Source organism: Ovis canadensis, chromosome 13 (assembly GCF_042477335.2).
Source record: "Ovis canadensis isolate MfBH-ARS-UI-01 breed Bighorn chromosome 13, ARS-UI_OviCan_v2, whole genome shotgun sequence".
In the NCBI taxonomy this organism is placed as follows: domain Eukaryota; kingdom Metazoa; phylum Chordata; class Mammalia; order Artiodactyla; family Bovidae; genus Ovis; species Ovis canadensis.
This window is the reverse complement of record NC_091257.1, coordinates 43,104,318-43,124,518: the sequence shown is the minus strand read 5'-3', so window position 1 is coordinate 43,124,518 and position 20,201 is coordinate 43,104,318. Positions and strand designations below refer to the sequence as shown.

The 20,201-nt window shown below is 47.0% G+C and overlaps 1 protein-coding gene across 7 annotated transcripts in view; it reads left to right on the top strand.

Annotated features, from left to right (window-relative positions):
* Positions 1 to 20,201, top strand: part of FRMD4A (FERM domain containing 4A) — a 518,054-nt gene that overhangs the window by 421,787 nt on the left and 76,066 nt on the right. The window lies entirely within an intron of this gene.

Sequence of the window (20,201 nt, the reverse complement as noted above, 5' to 3'; positions counted from 1 at the left end):
TTTTTTAGAAAGGGGTGGGGGACCTAAAAGAAGAGATTGTGGGTCAAAAAGAGGTGAAAAATAAAGAAGCATGAGAGGCTTGCCTGCCAATCCAGTAAATATTTTCTGGCATATTAGAAGTGATCAGAAATCTGGAAGAAATAAGATCACTTGCCAAAAAAGAAAGGGAAGCTTAATAGAGTGTATAGAGTCACGGTAAAGCCAAAACAGAATGTTTGAAGGGGACATAGGACTTGGATTTTCTGTTTTCATTTCTACACATTTTTCAGACCAGAACAAATTGAAAAATTATAATGGAAAAAATGTCTCTGAGGCGAGAGCTGTCATTGAGCTCCTCCAGGCAGAGGAAAAAACGGGGAGATGATATGAGAATCAGACCCTGAAATACAGATTAAAAGTCTATCAAAACCACACTTGCTTTTGGAGGGAGAAAGCCGTATGATTTCGTTATGTCACTGTAAAATGCTTTCCAAGCTGCTTTATCCACAAGCGGGATTGAAATCCACGCTACACATCCGAGCTTATTGTAGTCTATCCAGTGGACATCTATCTGCCCTTAGCCAGCTTCTCATTAAACTGATAGAGAAAAAATGGCTCTGTGTTGAGGATGATTTTCACTCAATTGATCAGTAAGTCAGTTAAGTTCTATGAAAAGATCCTGAGCCTGTGATGGAGGAATTCTTCCTTGGGGATAATTCAGGAGGAACCTGGCTGTTCCAGGGATGATTGTTTTGTGACTATTTTCAAAACCCCTCCAGTTTCCTGCTGCAATACATGATTTGGACTCTGCATTCTTATTTTTTCTTCTTTGTCTTTCTCAGTCACTGGGTCTGTACTTCTTCAAACACTCTTAACTTTCTGTTTCTTTTCTACCTCTTTCTCTATAACCTTTATAAATTTCTGTGCTTTTTTTGAGTTTTCTCTTTACTCCTTTCTTCTTTTTATTTTTTAAAACTTTTTCGTTTATATTGGAGTCTAGCTGTTTAACAACATTGTGAAAGTTTCAGGTGAATGGCAGAGTGACGCAGCCATACATGTACGTGTATCCATTCTCCCCCAGACTCCCCTCCCATCCAGGCTGCCACATAACACGGAGCAGAGTTCCCTGTGCTATACAGTAGGACCTTGTTGGTTATCCATTTTAAATATAGCAGTGTACACATGTCTATCCCAGCCTCTGTAACTATCCCTTCCCTGCACTCTTTCCCCAGTGGCAACCTTAAGTTCGTTCTCTTAAGTCTGTGAGTCTGCCTCTCTTTTGTAAATAAGTTCGTTTGTACATTGACTGTCCCCTCTCTCCAACATGCTTGGCTATTTTTTCTGCTTGCAAGAGCCACAGATACTCCTAGATCCTTTAACCCAGTCCTAGTAACAACGTATGCATCTCTCAATTGCCCCGCTGGTGGAGACCAAGGCCAGCTTGGACAATTGGGGTCTACAGTGGAATTCATTAAAATCCCATGGTTAAACTCTTCTCTCCCTCTGAATGTTTTTGAAAAACGTGCTAACTAGTATTGGTACGTGTTCAGTTCAATTTATTAATGTTTAAGCTTGCTTTGTTTCTCTAATTGAGGTGCTAATGAAGGTTTTAGATGTAGTGAGGTAGCCTTGATATTTGTGAAACATACAAAATGCAGCACAGGGGTTCAATAAATTGTAACTATTCCTGTAAGACTCCAAAAGAGACTTCAAAATAATGAAAAGTGGAAAGTAAAATGTGTGAATAATCACCCTTTGAATAAGAGAATTTACTCTCATTGGTTGAATTTATGCAGGTGGTGAATACATGTATTCAGTATATTCACTGTATTCAAACTGGGTTGTTACTGAAAATGTTACCTGCTTCTGTGTCCTCCAAGGAAGCATTTGGGATTCTCAAGTCTGTCACTCACTGAGGGGCAACCAGGCCATCAGAGTCACTATTCATTCGTTTCTTCATTCCTTCAGAAATGTGTATTGCATACCCTCTATGCTCCAAGAAGTCTGCAGGGTTCTGAGATAACACACACATCAGGTCCTCAGGTCCTGCCAGGCTATTAGAAAGACAGGTATAATAATCGCATCTTACAGATAAGACAGGTCTGCATGAGGGATGATGATGAGTTGGCTGGGCATGGAGAAGGAAATGGCAACCCACTCCAGTATTCTTGCCTGGAGAATCCCAGGGACAGAGGAGCCTGGTGGGCTTCCGTCTACGGGGTCGCACAGAGTCGGACACGACTGATGCGATGTAGCAGCAGCACGGAGAAGGAGTTGTATCTTACAATGGTGTCAGAGGTATTGAAGATGGACCAGTGGGGTGAGGAGACACACAGGTGTGCATGAAAGCACCTTGAAGGAGAGGAGCATGGCGTGATGGAGAAGCACGTGGCACCACTGGGGCTGGAACGTAGCAGGAGAGGAGGCTGATGGGGCTCCAGCATCCAGAATCCTGAGGATTTGCTGGGAAGATATCCTCTTTGAGGCAGCAGGAGTCTCTGAAGCAGATGAGTGGCCGTTTCAGACTTCCATAGCCAGAGGAGCATCATTCTGACAGCTGGTGGAGGATAAGTGGAGTGATACAGGATAATAGTTGCAGACTGGGACGTCATTACACTAGTGTAGGTCTGAACTGGTGGGGGCTTGGGGGTGGCTGTCAGTGCTGAGGGTGGAGAAGGGGAATTGGAAGAGAGATGTTTAGAAGGTGATGTGACTGATCAATGGCAGGGGTTGAGAGGATGGCAGTCAGAGGAGGAGGAGAACCTGGAACAACTCCCAGGCTTCTTGATCGACCAGATCCTGGGATGTTAGAGAAGGGGAGAGAAGAGCAGTTTAGGACACGCCTTGTCTTAGGCTGATGGGGCGTTCGGGGAGCCTTGGCAGATAGGCAATGAGTTTTCAGTTGGAGCTCGACAGTATCAATTTCCAAATCATAACTGAACAGAGCGAGGAGCGGGAGAGGTACTCAGCACACTGAAAAAGTTACAGTAGCTTTAAGTGAATTTCCGTTCCCCATCGTGACATTCCCTGTGAGGCTGAAGGGCAGACTGGGGACCGGGACACCCTGATTCTGCTATAACTTGGGGAGCCCTCTTAGGAAATAAATGTGCAATTGGAATACAAAATTAAGAACTTTGAAAAGCCCATGAGGAAAAGAGCAGAAATTTCATTAGCCCAAGGGGTATCCACCTCTGCTGAGACATGCTGTGGGCCCTAAAGACTTAGCCTGAGCTGTAATGAAGAGGTCCCAGCTTCAGGGAACACAAGGCAAGGCTCCTGTCCCTTTTGCTCACAGCCAGCACCATCACCATCATAAAAGGCCACTTCTCTTCCCTGTAAGGCACCTGAGAATCTCTGAATGCACAGATCACACTCCCAGGCTCCAGACCTGTGGATCTGAGGAGAGGCAGGCACGTGGTAGTGACCACCAGTTCACATTTATATGAGTGCCCCAAATCTGTCTTCAGCGAAAGATCGGAAACTCACATGAAACTCTCAGAATGGAGAGAGGCCCCAGTGCCCCCTGATCCTGCCCCCCTCATTTCTGTCCCCACTGCTGTATGTCTAGAAAGCCTCACAGTGAATCCTGACATGGGGGCCAGAGTTGAGGATCACCCCTGCGGCCAGCAGTGGGTCCTTTCCGAACTCAGACTCAAGGAGGATCAGCCAGGCATGGCAGGTGCGCCCAGCAGGGCCTCTGCACCTGGGGAGCTGGGCACAGGGCTCAAGTTTGGGCCGGCTCTGAATGAGGGATGGCCCTCCAGGCAGCAATCACACCCTGGCAAAGGGGCCCAGGCAGAGCTTGCCACCCGGGACCCCCGCAGTGCTCAGGAAACAGGGAGTGGCACCCAGTTCTGGGCACCTGAAGGCCCTTTTGTAGCAACAGTGCCCAGGCAGGAGTCTCCCTGACACTCTGACCCAGTTACAGCAGCTAGGCTCTATGGCACCGAGACAATGGGAGCCAGCTTTCAAGTAGGGGCAGGACCAGGGTGAGCCGCACCTTTGCCTTCAGAGGAGCTGGAGGCATCTCTCGGCGTCCTCGGCTGCAGTAGCATCAGCAGATCATGCGCACAGCCGGAAACAGGCCCTCAGTAGCCTCCTGTGAGAATGCACTCAGGTGCCTCCATAGGGGCCCTGAGAAGAAGCGAGTAGCTAGTGACTGTCCCAAAGCGGGCAGCACCACAGCTGTCCAGCTTCTCTGGGGTTTGTGGGGTACTAGTTTCCCACTCTGGTTGCAGTCTTCCCTAAATTGCTTAATCCTCACTCTTAAGTCCTGGGGGCTTTGGGGGAGATGGAGTAAAGCATGGGATCCCTCGTAGGTGGAGCAGGGAGAGCATTCTAGGCCCCGTCCAATCACTCGCCCCTATTACCTGGATCTTCTAAACAGATGGGCACCTGGCCTTGCAGAAGCACAGCCCAAAATGCAAGCTGCTGATGTTAGGGGAAAAAAGTAGCTTCTTTGCCCTCAGGGCACACCTGTCAGGAACAGCAAGGCGTGTGTGGGCATCCCAAGAGGATGTTGTGGCTCTTGAGTGTGTTCAGAAGCTCAGAGCTATTTCAGAATGATGTGTGGCACAAGAATAGCCCCCCAGATGCCTAAAAAGCCCACACATAGGACTAAAAACAAAATACCCAAGCTCCCATCTGTACTAGAATAGTGGTGCTTGCTTACATAGATGACTTTCTTTTTTTTGGCTTCATGGAGTCTTATTTGTGGCATGTGGAAGGGATCTAGTTCCCCAACCAGGGATCAAATCCAGGCCCCCTAAATTGGGAGCTCAGATTCTTAGCCACTGGACCACCAGGGAAGTCTCAAGATGAGTTCTTTCAAAATGAACAGATGGAATCCCAAACAGTGTCTGAGGATAGGTTGTAGAATTGTTTATAAGTCATTAAATCTCCCCTCACCATCAACTCTCACCGAATCCTGTGGTTTCTCTCCTTCACCCACTGATGTTTTCCCTCTCACTCAGCCTGCCTCCCCACTCCTGCACGCTTGTTCACACACTGCCAAACATGCCTCTCTTATTTACCATGATCATGGGGAGATCATTTTAGGCACTGTCGTGAGTGGGGTTTCGGAGAACGGGAGTGGCAGTATTTTCCTGTCTAGCTGTCTGGGTTTAGCAGTGGTCACAGAAGTACAGAGAGGGTTACATTGGTGAAAAACAGAAAAAACCTTGCAGTTACATAGATGATTTTCCCCTACTTTCTCCGGGGTACCACATTCCCTTTGAGCACATCTCTGCGTGTGTAGAAATGGAGCTCTTACAGGTGAGAGATCCTTTATTCCACCAGGTACCCGTCCTGTTGAGCTTCCCCTGGTGGCTCAGTGATGAAGAATCCACCTGCCAATGCAGGAGACACAGGTTTGATCCCTGAATTGGGCAGATCCCCTGGAGGAGGGCATGGCAACCCGCTGCAGTATTCTTGCCTGGAGAATCCCATGGACAGAGAAGCCTGGAGGGCTACAGTCCATGGGGTCTCAGGGTCGGACATGACTTAGCAACTAAACAACAACTGTCCGGTTGACTTCAGGGAATCATGAAACATTATCAGTTGAACCTGTTAGTTTGAGTGCGCTTGGACACTCGAAGGAAAATATCAAACTTCATCTTGGGTTATATTTATGGCCAAGGAAAGACACACAGGCATCAAACAAGAGTAAATGCCACTACATAAAGTGACCGTCAGTGGGGACACGCCACAAATCAGCTGGCATGTCAGTCTCAGGCAGCTGTGTTGGTACAAGCATGAGTGTTTCTACTTCGCTGAGAACATTTGAATGAAAATTAAATGATCTATACTGAAAAGACATTGTTTATTAGCTCCCGTGGAACCAGGATCACATGGGGCAGAGGTAAATAAAGCTGGGTAAAGTCAATCACAAAGGGCTCCCTCTTTTAGAGGAGGACCTTGCACTCCTTAGATCAGAGCCTGAAAAATTCTGATCTCTGGGACAATCTGCCTCTTCTTGGGAGCACGGGGACCAAAGGCTTCAGGTGATTCACTTCTCCCACGCCCGAGACTCAGTTCCCACCAGCACCAAGCTGAGCTGTGTGCTCTGTCCTCTGGCTGTAGTCTGCACTCCCCAATCCTGTGGAGAGCCTAGCCATTGAATCATCAGAAGACATTATCATTTACAACAGAAAACGCTTTCTGAATGGGGCGCCAGGAAGAGTCAGAATAAAGATCCGTCCATCAGGCTTTATCAGACACTATATGCATTAAAAAAAGAACAGTGTGAAACACGTGACTCCAAAGAAACCTTGGAAGCAATATTCAATATCTGTAAATCATCACTGATAGCTGCAGCCCACTCACCAGCCCATATTTAATGAAATCTCTCTGTCGGGGGAGGATGACAGTGCTGGTCCTTGTTACGTATTCAACAGACAACATTTACTTATTTATTTGATGTGCAATTAGGGGCGCTCTTATGTTCACTTAGATGCACAATTAGGAGCGCCGAGGGCTCCCCTCTGAGACATTAGGAGAAGGAACCAGAGTAAATGGTCTGCCCCTTCCCCCCAGAGCAGCCAGTGCAGCTTCCTATGGTTCCTCCGAGCATTTCAGAATCGGGAGCATTAGCTCAGAGAACTGATGCATTGCTTGTCACCGCCCCAGATTAGTAAAGATTTTTGAACTGGATGAAACAATGAGACAGGAAGAGAAAATAATATTTACAGGAAATATTCCATTAACTGTGAACCAGCTCCCAGCTCACAGTCAGCCAGCCTGCTGAATTATTCAACGTGATAAGCATGCCTTTAAGTGCTTTGCCGACTTATTTTTCAGCTTCTGTTTGGATACACTTGACTCATCCTTGGGCTGCTGAGCTCTCTGCCTTGGCAGGCCCTGGGCGGGTGCCTCCCTCATCCCGTTATCTGTACTCCCCTGGGAGACTGCACCCTGGGCTCCCCAGGGAGAAAGAGCTCCACGGAGTATGTTCAGCATTCCAAGCATTTTGCAGCCTTTGCTTTTTCAGTGTCTGATCAAAGGGCTCCTTTGTTGCCTCCTTCAGATCTCACTCAACACTGAGTGGACCAGGAAGCGTTCAGCGCCTGTGGGTGACAGGTCCTGGCCACAGGTCACCAAGGTGAGCCGGCCTCAAAGCTGAGGAGTGGGCCTGCTGGAGGGATGCTGGGGTGCAGGGAAGAAGTGGGGGCAGAGAGTCACCAACATCTGCCATCTTAAAATAACCCCCCAGGAAAGGAAAAAAGCAGTTGTATTCTAGGAAGACTGAGATGCTCTTCTCAAACCATCAGTGGTGCATACATTTATGTGCATGGTCGTATCTGACTCTTTGTGACCCCATGGACTATAGCCCCCCAGGCTCCTCTGTTCATGGAATTTTCCAGGCAAGAATACTGGAATGGGTTGCCGTTTTCTCCTCCAGGGTATCTTCCCAACCCAGGGATCAAACCCAAGTCTCCTATATCTCCTGTATTAGGCAGGCAGATTCTTTACCACTGTACCACCTGAGAAGACATCCTCTTCTCAAAGCATGTGAAATAGCATAGCTGGATTCTCTCCCTTTGGAACAGGAATCCCAGTCTCTCCTCTCATCCAAGAATTTCAGTCCCCTGAATGTGCTGAGCTGGAGCTTCAGAACTCCAGTAGAAGGTGTTGAATATGAAATCCTTCAGTAAAATGGTCCCAGAAATACCAATTGCCCGTCCTGAGCCAGTCCCTGAAGATGATACAGTGAACAAAAGAGATGGGTCCCTGCCCTCACAGAGCTTAGAGTCTAGAGAAGAAGATGGTCAAAGCATTAGGTCTCTTAACGTAGAGTGTCAGAGTGGTGAACTGGACAAAGACAACCAACCAGTAAGGAAGAGGGGGAGGGTATGGAGTGGTCTCGCCGAAGAGGTGATGTCTAAGTGCCTCTGCCCCAAGTGTTGCACATCCCCTGAGAAGCAGAGTCGGAGGTGGATTCTCTCATAGGAGAGGTACTGGGAAATGGTCTGCAATTAACACCAAAGAACAAAGGGAAGCAGACAGGACCCGGCAGAGGGAGAACTGGAGCTGTGATGCAGCCTCAGGCAAAGCTGAGAAACTGCAGCCAGCAGACCCATCACCTTAGCTCAGCATCAACCAATCACTAGATACAGGTGACCCGCCAGGGTGGGGTCGTGACCTTGGGCAAGATTGGCTCTGCACAGCTGAGATTGTGCAGAGGTGATAAATCCTGCAGTCCTGAAGGAGATGCTGATCGGTGCAGTCGCTTTTACCGCGGTGGTTCCTCAAGTGTGGCCCTTGAGCCAGCAGATCACTGCTACGTGACCTGGGAACACATGAGAACCACGTATTCCAGGTACCCATCTGACTCTGAAATTCAGAGGCTGGGGCGTGGCGGTGTGGGTTTTCACGAGTCCTCAGAAAAATTTGGAGACAGGCTATAGAGTTTGAGGATGGCTGCTCTACACACAGGTAACAGAAACTTTCTGTTGTTCAGCTTTGTTGTTAAGATAGTGTCATCTAAGTTAAAGTCAAATTCCTTCTTATAACAGATTTAAAAAGAGGTTTTATAAGCCAGTGGCCTCCATATCCACTTAAAGGCCCCAAATAAATCTCAAAATCTCAACCAAGAAGTAATTTGAGGACTATTAACTCACTTCAAGGGATTCAGAGTTGTGATAAACAGCTTATTTAACTTCTCTGTGCCTCTGTTTTTATGTCTGTGAAATGGAGGCTCTAAAACATGAGCAATAGTCCAATTACCTTCAACGTGAATATGTTTACATCTCAAAGAGTTACCTATTCCCCGCGATAAAAGTGCTGTTGCCCTTGACGTAGCAAATATTGTTACAGTCTCTTTTCTGCTGAACACAAGAGGCAGGATCACCATGAAAAGCAAACAGCGTCTCTTTGTTAAGATGATTGATTTTTTTCTTGGTCACTGGATCTGAGAACCCAGGGTCCCTTGGTTCCCACAGGTTCCTCTGGAGGCCATTTCAAAGCCTGGTCCTGAGTTAAACCCTCCCCCTCACCAACTTGTATTCTTGTTGGAACTGTCTCCATAATACTCGTACTAATGTCAGACTGTCCCTTTTGAACATGATGTCTATGAGCAGAAAATAAAAGCATGTGCCCATCCAGGTGGGTGATCTTCAAGAGCTATAAGGTGAGTCATTTCTCTGGAAAGATACAGGAGGACAGGAATGCAGTTCTCCTCTTAAAAATGTTTTGTTTTTGTTTTTGGCTGCACTGGGTCTTTGTGGCTGCACGCAGGCTCTCTCTAGTTGTGGCAATCAGGGGCTAGTCTAGTCGCAGTGCACAGGCTCTCATTGAGGTGGCTTCTCTTGCTGTGGAGCACAGGCTCAGTAGTTCTGGTTCACAGGCTTAGCTGCCTTGCAGCTAAGTGTGGGAACTTCCCATGTCCCCTGTACTGGCAGGTAAATTCTTCACCACTGGACCAATGCAATTCAGGGAGGTCCCAATGCAATTCTTACTTTAGGAGAAGCAGATCCAAATCTCTCGTGGGTTGACCTGCTTAGAGGTACCTCTTGGGTGAAGAACTCACCCAAGTGCTATCTGATTACCAGGGTAACTCTCCAGGCCTGGCATTACCCTTTGGGTATTCTGTTCCTGCTCCCACCTCCTACTGTTATTTTCTGATGGCAAGATGTCCAATCTGGTGGTCAAGGCCCCTCATTTCTAGATCTAGGTCTCCAAGCTCAGTTGCATCCCTGGGCCTCAGTTGCCTATCAACAAGGCAGCTGCTGCAGATGATGGGGAATCTTGAGGTCAAGAGAAGCAGGAAACAAGAAATGAGAGAGAGGAATGAAGCTAGGGGCAAGCTTGCTGTAAAGCCAGAAGGGAGTCAGTCCTTCGTGAAAGGAAGAATGTAGTGGTAGAGAGAGAGAGAACACCAGTTTCTAAGTGGGTAAATCCCTGTCTGTCTCTGACTATTGTCCAGATCCACTGAAACCCCAGCTAGATCCAAGCAGATGACCAGAAATAGTTTCCCACCCTGCCCCCACCCTAGCTGAGCATCTGTCCCTCCTGTGGGGTGTGAGGTCTCCCGGAGCTCATTCACCACCCGTGGCTGAGCATCATCATCTTATTAAGCAGCACGTGTCAAGCACTAGGATCACTGTATACACAACCACGTTGATAGTGGGGAGGGTGGGGAGTAGGGGTCAGACTCTACACTCTGTATTTATAGTGAAGATTGTCAGTCATGTCCAACTCTTTCCGACCCAATGGACTATACAGTCCATGGAATTCTCCAGGCCAGAATACTGGACTGGGTAGCCTTTCCCTTCTCCAGGCGATCTTCCCAACCCCCAGGAGATTGAACCCAGGTCTCCCGCATTGCAGGCAGATTCTTTACCAACTGAGTCACAAGGGAAGCCCAAGAATACTGGAGTGGGAAGCCTATCCGTTCTCCAGTGGATCTTCCTGACCCAGGAATCAAACTGGGGTCTCCTGCATTGCAGGCAGATTCTTTACCAATGGAACTATCTGTGTTTATAACATCCAAATAAACACCCAGCCAGACAGGCCAGTAGCGCCCTTGAGATTGCCGAACTTGTAGATAACTAGCAGAAGTAGACTCCTGCTACCCAAGGTGCCCCATAGACCTTGGTGTAATCTGAAGATGATAATGAAAACCAAAGGCTGTTGTTGGATCTCTGTCTTTGGTAGAGGCATCTCCAGTGGCCCCACCCACTCCAAAGGGAGCCCTGAACTAGTAGTGACTTAGGACCTGGCTGGGTTTCTCTCGCTTAAAAACCAAAGACCTGGCCAGGCTAACAAGAATATCAATGACTTGGGACTCAAAAGACACATTTCTTCTATCTCCCACTGTTCTTTTAAAAAATATTCTTCCCTAGATGGAAAGGAAAGCAGTGCATGACTTTTCTGACCTCCCAGGTAATACAGAGTCACTTTAAATAGCAAAGTTAATTTCATTAAGAAATGAGATAGGGAGTTTGGGATGGACATGTACACACTGCTATACCTAAAGTGAATAACGAACAAGGCCCTACTGTCTAGCATATGGAACTCTGCTTAGTGTTATGTAGCAGCCTGGATAGGAGGGGAGGTTGAGGGGGAATATATACAGGTGTATGTATGGGTGAGTCCCTGATAATTTCAGGTAAACAATGTTAGCCACTGGACCACCAGGTGAACAGTATGTTCACCTGAAACGATCACAGCATTGTTTGTTAATTGGCTATACCCCAATACAAAATAAAAAGTTTAAACTGAAAACAAAAGAAATGAGAGTGCCCAATCCTTGATAACAGCCAAAGCCCCCAACTTGATGTAACATTAAATCTCGTCCCCTCTCCCAGCTGGGCAGCCTCCATCTCTCCATACCTCCTCTGATGGCAGCTAGCAGCCCACTCCTCATTGCTTAGATGTGAGCAGGGGTCAAGTGGCAATCTCAGCTTCAGCCTTTAACTTTAGGAGACGCCTGTCAAGTTCTCCAGGCAACGGTGGGGGCTGGTATGTGTGTATGTGTGTTGCTCAGTCATGTCTGACTCATTGCGACCCCATGGACTTGTAGCCCGCCAGACTCCTCTGAGATGGATTATCATAAAGTCCTGGCTAGTACATCGCTGTCGGATCCTGCAACTCTGGTTGTGTAGTGGTGTCATCACCTACCGATAACATAATTCCTGACCAACTGTGCTAAGACCTGGGGCAACCCCACAGAGCCCTGGCCAGTGAACCCAAAGACAATCCCAGCGCGCAGGTCTTTCCAGCATTTGCATCAGATGTTTCTGATGCTACATGGGTTTTTGAAAGATTCCTCACCAATCTTGAGAATCATTCTAGAAAGTGTGCATGCATGCCAAGATGCTTCAGTCATGTCCGACTCTGTGACTCCATGGACTGTAGCCTACCAGGCTCCTCTGTCCGTGGGATTCTCCAGGCAAGAATACTGAAGTGGGTTGACTTGCCCTCCTTCAGGGGGTTCTCCTGACCCAGGGATCAAACATGTGTCTCTTAACATCTACCTGCATTAGCAGGCAGGTTCTTTACCCACTAGCATCACCAAATTTGGCCTGTGGGTTACCCCCACCCCGAGTGGACCCAGCTTCCTCATTACGAGTGTTTCTGTTCCAACCTTTTATCAAGAGGTCGAAGAATCAAAGGGGTTCTGAGTGCCCATCTCTCCAGGCCTCCCCGGACCGTAAGCCAGCTGCTAGCCCTGCCTGTAGCAAGGATCAGGAGCTACAGCTGAGGGAATGGCCTCTGTGTGGCCGTGCACAGGTGTATATCTTTAACCACATCATGGAGCTGATGCTTGGAGCTGTGGGGGTTGAGAAACAGGTCCCTGGCCAGATTTCTTACATGGTAGTGTCATGTAACTAGAGATACCTCAGTTACGACAGCACAAAGCAGTCGGGCTGGGGGAGGTCACTTGTCATCTGCAGAGCCCACCCCAGCAGACGCGAAAGGAAAGCCCTATAGAAGGACCGTCAGAGCATGGGGAGTCGGAAGCTGCCTGTGGAAAAGGGACAGTCCTGGGATTAGGGGGCCTTATCCTGGACTGCTGGCTCCTTTAAGTAATTAATTTCACTGAGTTTTAACCAAAGAGCATCTTCTGTTTTATGGTTCATGGAGAGTAGGATTTACCAGTCAGAGCAGTGGAAAGGCCTAAGGAGCTCCTGGTTACCCCCTTTTCTATACAACCCCCCAAGCCCTAGTCACCCAGAAACCTACTTTCCTGTCTCTCTGGCCTTGCCTGTGCCAGACATGTTGTATAAATGGAACCAGAAGCTGTGGCTTCTTTCACTTAGAATAATCTGTTCAAGGTTCATCCCTGTTGTAGCATGAATCAGAACTTCATTCCTTCTCATGGCTGAATAAGTTTCCATCATTTTCTGTTTACTTCAGCATTTTCTGCTCTAACACAGCAAAGGCATATACACAAATGGTGCCTTGGGTCTTCATACTTACAGTGTTCCCTGATAAGGGGGTAGAGCTTTGCCCCAGCTTCCTTCTGGTACCCACTCGGCTGTCACTTCAGCAATGCCTTCCCTGACTGCTTTATAAACAGTGACAACCCCTGCCCTACCCCTGATGCTTGTCCTCAGACCTGCTACCCTCTAGTGTCCTCTGTATAGTTCTCTGATTTATTTTCCTACCGCACAGAAATGTGCGGAGACTGTTGTCGGTGTTTTCTTTGCCACATGCCCACTGGTATCTCAGTGCCTGACCCAAGGTAGAAAATAGTGGTTAAATGAAAAAAAAGGCAGACAGAGCGGAATATCTCTGCTATCTGCTAGCATGTTGTGAGCCACCTCCATATATATGTGTATAGTGGTCTCAGAGAAAGAAGGATAAATAGTATAGCTTCTATAAGGAAGGGTTGGAGGAAAAGACCAGACATCTGTAAGGAAAGGGAGGGAGTCAGGAGAGCTTTTAACAGCTTAGACTTGTTGATGGAAAAACAAAAAGCATAACATTTCCCTACCAGTCCATCTAGAGCAGCGGTCCCCAGCCTTTTTGGCACCAGGGAACAGTTTCATGGAAGACAGTTTTTCCACGCACTGGGGTGAGGTGGGGGATGGTATGGGGATGATTCAAGAGCGTTACATTTATTGTGCACTTTATTTCTATTATTATACCATCAACTCCACCTCAGGTCATCAGGCATTATATCCCAGAGATTGGGGACTCCTGCTCTAGACTGTCTCTTGATTTTATTTTTTGTCTCTTGGAGCAAAAAGGACTCAAATTACTACTAGTCACTAGATGTCAAAAGTGAATCTCTGGAGGATGGCAGGCCATTGAATCACTCAGCTGGATGCCTTTTCTTGCTTAGAAGCAGGAAATGTCATGCTGAGAAACCCTGCTTGTCAGATCCAGTACCCTTTGCCTTGTCGTGGCTCTCAACTAGTTTCTGCTGAACCCCACAATACTTAGGAAGCTCTGTGAGGTTTTTTCCTTCTTAATGAGCATGATTCAGAGGGGAATCCCCAGGTGATCTTCCTCAAGTGTGAACCTGTTTCATACTAAACCCTAGCACAGCCTGAACACTGTCAAGCTCTCACTCCCGCACCTGGGGGCTCATTGGCCGAGCCTGGAGGTGGGGCTGGGGGACTTGACTGGAGGGTTCAGCCTGCTCCAGGTCATGCCTAGCAAAGAGCCTTCCATCTGTCTAGCCAGAATGGGTTGTGAGGGGTCACTCCAGGTCTGGACTCAAGAGGATTCCAGCTTGAGCTTCTGAGCTCCTGGAGACCTACTCACTTTGGAACCTACTTGAATTCAGACAGAGCTACCAGAAGAAGGAAGAGCTATAGCTCCTGGGTTGCAGCTCCCAGGCTGGGCCCCCTGCCACTTCCCCATTGCCATTTTCCATATGGTTTAGAAATGTATTAACAAGATGTACAGGTTCAAGGGCTGGTGGTTCCTCATGGCATGGAGGTTATCTGAATTTTGAGCAGATAGGGGTTCAAATACCAACTCCCATCATTTATGATCTGTGTGACTTGGAGAAAGTGACCTAACCTCTCTGAACTCTGGTTGCCATAGTAACCTACCTTATAGAGTTCTTCATTCATTCACTTATTCACTTAACAATTGCTGAGTGCCTAATATGCCCTGAAGCACTGTGCTATGTGCTGGGAAAATACCTTCAACAAGCCTAGAGTCTAGTAGAAAAGACATTTGAGCAAAAAAAAGACATTTTATGACACAGGATGAGAACTGGCTTGACAGAGGGAGATGAATGAATATCAAGGAGAACCAGCCCAGCTGAGGGCTGGGACGTCTGAGGGGAGAGGGGGGTGGGAACAGCCCTCATGAAAAAATGTAGTTTAGGGCAGGCTGCAGAGAAGTGCCCGTTTCCTCTTCTGCCCTCACGGCTCCTCTCCCAAATTCACAGTTCCCACATCGACCTGACCATTTCAGGATTCCTCTAGGGAAACGGGAACCAGGGCAGGGCTTGAAATAGAAGCGACCCTTCTGGAAAGAGAGGAATTCTAGAATTGGAATCCTTACCACATCTCCTTAAAACATCCCCTTGTCTCTTCTTTTTGGGAAGGCTAAGTTGTGGAGCAGATACAGAACTGCTTAGTAAGACGGACCAGAGAGAAAGAGAGGGAAATCACCGAAGTCAGCCAGGGCACCAGCTGCAGAGATGGCGGCTCAACCCCAGCCTCCCCACCCCTCCTGGCTGCACTACCATCACAGAGCAGCTGGCAGGACTGCTGAGTGTTCTCGGCAGCAGTCTGAGCCAGCCGTCCCATGCCTGCCCTGGCCCCAAGCCTGCCCGGCCCCCATGCTCCCTAGGACACTTTCCAACCAGGAGAGCCTGGAGCTCACACCTGCACTTTGGGCGGTCCCCACAGAAACCAGGGTCTGCCAGGCCTTCCCCTCCCCAGAAGAATGGGCCAGCTCTTGAAACACTGGCTGGTTTAAAGTACATGCCAACTCCTCTTAAGTGATTATTTCCAAAGAGCCTTTGCTGGTTGATTAACATTTTAAAATTTTGTTTTACAGATAACACTAGAGTATTGTCATTTTTTTTAAAGCTTGATTATCCAGGCTTTTAATTATGAGTGTTTACTTTTATTTATGTAAAGCTGGTTATCATCCTATCCAATATTCTACCCCATCTCCCAAGGATTCAGGTAGCCCCTATCAGGGAAATCAGATCTCACTGTGATGCAACACCTCTGGGCAGGGCTTCCAGGCAAACTCTTAAGTAAGTAAGTAAAGTCACTCAGTCGTGTCTGACTCTTTGTGACCCCGTGGACTGCAGCCCACCAGGCTCCTCAGTCCATGGGGTTCTCCAGGCAAGAATACTAGAGTGGGTTGCCATTTCCTTCTCCAGGGGATCTTCCCAACCAAGGGATTGAACCCGGGTCTCCCACATTGGAGGCAGACACTTTAACCTCTGAGCCAACTCCTAACTGCCAACTATATCACCCAAAAAACAACTTTTTAAAATAAGAGTTACCCAAAGTCTGTCCTCCAAAGGTTTCAAAAAAAAAAAAAAAAGAACCCTTAACAGCCATCCAAGAAAAGATCTTTGCCATTGCAAGTGGTTCCCATTAAAATTCCCCACCCGAGATGGACTTAGTACTTCACAGGCCAATTCCATCTTTGAAGCATCCCATTCACAGAAGTCATAGCAGATGTGATTAGCCTTGAATGGTTTTGTAAAAAGTATTTATTTAGTTATTTGACTGCTCTGGGTCTTAATTGTGGCCTGTGGGATCTAGTTCCTTAACGAGGAATTGAACCCGGGCCCCTTGTCTTAGGAGCGCAGAGTCTCCCAAGGAAGAGCTCCCTTGGACCACCAAGGAAGTCCCAAGCCTTGAAGTTTTTGTTTTTTTAAAGAAAAGCCTGGCACGCAGAGAAGTGAAGCCACACCAAACTGAGCCCCCATGCTCACTGCTAGAAAAAAGCAAAGTTCAACTCGGGTAAAATGAGTTACCTGGCCAGAAACCCCTAGCCAGTTTCTCCCTTCGGACACTAACTTGCATCCATCCTCCCAGAGGCACGTTGAGGAGGAGAGAAATTCCATCAGGAGGCCAAGGATAAGGAAGGAAAAACGCTTTCAGCTTCTCTTGAAAGTTTTTACATTTGCCAAAGCTGTATGGTCAGGTCTCCCTGAGAAAAAGCCCAAATACACACAAGAAAATGATACAGAGAGATGCCCCTCAAGGAGAGAGCTAAAAGAAAATTGCATCCAGTGGGGACAAAGAAAATGGCCTGCTTTCTCCGTGGACCTCTTAAGGATCTGCGGATCTTCTTTCTCTCTCGGCCCCTAGTGACGACCCAGAAGCCAAAGGAAGCTGAAAGGTTTTTGATGGGTTAAAAAGAGGCCGTCCGTTAAAGGGTCAGGGCCTGGTGCTCCGGACGTCTGTCTCTGAATTAACCAAATCAGTTGAGAGCTCCTGTAGTCTGACACTGAGGAGTCAGCCAGAGGAACATCTTGTTTCCATTACGTACGGCGGTGCTGAAAAATTAGCTATCGTTTTCTTGGCTGGGTATCTGGCCCTCTCGGGAGAAGATGGAGGCCAGGGAGCCTTCCATCAATGCTGGTCCTGAGGACACACTCACAACCACTCTGTGAGCTAGTAACGTGGGGACAGAGTTTGCCTATCTTGGAGGCCATGGTTTGGATTCCAGTCTGGCCCATGCCATGTGAATACTACTGAGCTGTATCATAGGAGGCGATTTCCTCTCAGGGTGAATGTTGTGAGATTAGAAGTCATAGCAGGCGTAATTCCCTGGTGGTCCAGTAGTCAGGACTCCATGTTTTCACTGCAGGGGGCACAGGTGTTCAATCTCTGGTTGAGGAGCTAAGATCCCACAAGGTGTGTGATACCCCCAAAAAATATCAGCAGGAAAATGGTCAAAACTGACTCTGGTCAAAATTGTGGTAGACCCAGGAACTGACTGGATAAGAACCGGAAGCAAAGAACCTGAAGAGAATACATCAAAAACCAACTCAAGCAGATGCAGGAGAAACTGGGTTAGACTTATCCTTGTGTGGTGAAAAATTTAATGAACAAAAATCATTTTTAAAAATGCCCATGGCACCATATTAGCCATCTTTTAAAAAAGAATTTCATAAACCTGTACTTTGGGCTATGTGTTCAAAGTAATGAGAACTATATTTTTTACATGAAAAGTAATACTGTCCTGTGAGTGATGGCAGAAAGAGAACATAATGGCTGATATTTAAGTGCTAACTACATACCTAGCTCCGTATGCAGCACTTAGTATGTATTAGGTCGTTGATACAGAATCGCTATGAAAACAAAACTGATGTTGTTGGTAGTCTTATTTCAAAGATGATAAAAGAAAAACAAATTTTATTGCCAAGGATAAACAGCCAACAAGTTATAGACAGTGCAGCTTTGAAAACCATGCTTTTAGTCAGTGAAATAGTTAGCTCCCTTATCTGCAGGTCCCACATCTGTGGATTCAACCAACTGCAGATTGAAAATATTCAGAAATAATTTTTAAACTCCAGAAGATTCCAAAAGCAAAACCTGGATTTGCTGCATGCCAGCAACTAGTTACATAGCATTTATATTCAGTTCAGTTCAGTTCAGTTCAGTCACTCAGTTGTGTCTGACTCTTTGCGACCCCATGGACTGCAGCACACCAGGCCTCCCTGTCCATCACCAACTCCTGGAGTTCACTCAAACTCATGTGCATCAAGTCGGTGATGCCATCCAGCCATCTCATCCTCTGTTGTCCCCTTCTCCTCCTGCCCCCAACCGCTCCCAGGATCAGGGTCTTTTCCAGTGAGTCAACTCTTCGCATGAGGTGGCTAAAGTATTGGAGTTTCAGCTTTAGCATCAGTCCTTCCAATGAACACCCAGGACTGATCTCCTTTAGAATGGACTGGTTGGATCTCCTTGCAGTCCAAGGGACTCTCAAGAGTCTTCTCCAACACCACAGTTCAAAAGCATCAATTCTTCGGCGCTCAGCTTTCTTCACAGTCCAACTCTCACATCCATACATGACCACTGGAAAAACCATAGCCTTGACTAGATGGACCTTTATTGGCAAAGTAATGTCTCTGCTTTTGAATATGCTATCTAGGTTGGTCATAACTTTTCTTCCAAGGAGTAAGCGTCTTTTAATTTCATGGCTGCAATCACGATCTGCAGTGATTTTGGTTATATTTATATTAGGTTATTGTAAATAACTTGGGGGTGGTTTACAGTGTACAGAGGATGTGCCTGGGGTTTATGCAAATACCACTCCATTTTATATAATGGACTTGAGCATCCTCAGATTTTAGTATCCAAGGAAGGTCCTAGAATGAAGCTCCTGAGGATATCCAGGGTCAACTGTTTCCCATAAATAGGAAATGTTTAAAACAAGTGACTTTATTTTTAAATTCCAAAGAGTAGCTGGGTGGCATTTCAAGGATTTATAGTGCTGACCTTCACTCCAGGCTTTGGATGCAGAAGGCCCACACACATGCCCCTCCTTTGGTGAGGGAAGGCAGAAAAGGAAGCCAAGATAAAGAGGGTCTTACAGAGTCAGGACTGGCACTGAGGCCTCCTGACTTCCAAGTCAGAGTTCTCATCCCTAAAAATGATGAACCAAAACCAGGGAGTCTCAGTAATGCTCATGAATATTGATTCTGAGACAGAAGTGCAAGACATATTTCATAAATTGGTGCGGTGCCTCCATGGAGTTGTTTTTTGTTTTTGTTTTTTAATACTATTTATTTTGGTTGCACTGGCTCTTCATTGCTGCGCAGGCTTTCTGTAGTTTCGGCAAGCAGGGGCTACTCTTTGTTGCAATGCATGGGCTTCTCATTGCAGAGGTCTTTGCTGTTGTAAAACACAGGCTCTGGCCACATGGGCTTAGTTGCTCTGCAGCATGTGGAATCTTCCCAGACCAAGGATCAAACCCGTGCCCCCTGCATTGGCAGGCGGATTCTTTACCACTGGACCACCAGGGAAGTCCCTGCCTAGAACAAAAGCCTGATACAGAAACTCTAGGAGGTTTGAAACCCCATCATGAAGTTAGTTCCTATGCCATGGATACAGTCTGCTTTATGTACATCACATCCTCCCAGCAAGCGCCTTAGACACAGGGACACATGTGAGGCATCTCCTCCTCCGTCCTGTTAGCATAGGTTTGTGCAGAGTAGACCCCACGACTTGAATGTTCGAAAGAGGAATGGGGATTGGATGTGACCTAAATCCCCAGGGCCTTGTTTCGGTCTTCTCTAAGCATAAAATACTGGCTTGGCCAAAAAGTTCGTTTGGGTTTTTCCGTAAGATGGTGTGGAAAAACCCAAACAAAGTTGCTAACCAGCCCAATATATTGAATACCCATGCAACTGATATAAAAACCTCCGGCATAGAATGTTAACCCATTAAAAGCAGCACTGCTTCTGTTGTTCGTAGAATTAGTTCCTGAATGACACGGGAGCCTCATCAGGGGACTCCTGTAAAAGTTTCTGAGTGCAGGCTTTGGGGTTTTCTGTGTTGTTCTCCTATTTTAACTCAAGTCCGTCCAGTTGGGGTTGAGTGACTTCTTTTGTGCTGTATCCGTCTCCGTGTATGTCAGCTCATGTTTATTTGCTGAAGGTATAAATACACCTGGAGATGACGGTGACAACTTCTAGAGGGTGAACAGAGCAAAAATGAAATCAGGAAGTGGTTTTCTATTGGTATTTTTCATCCTGAGCTCCAAAGTTATTCCTGGCCTGATTCTCATTCTTCTTATAATACAAGAGAACTCCTTGCTGGTGTTTGCAAAGCAGGAGG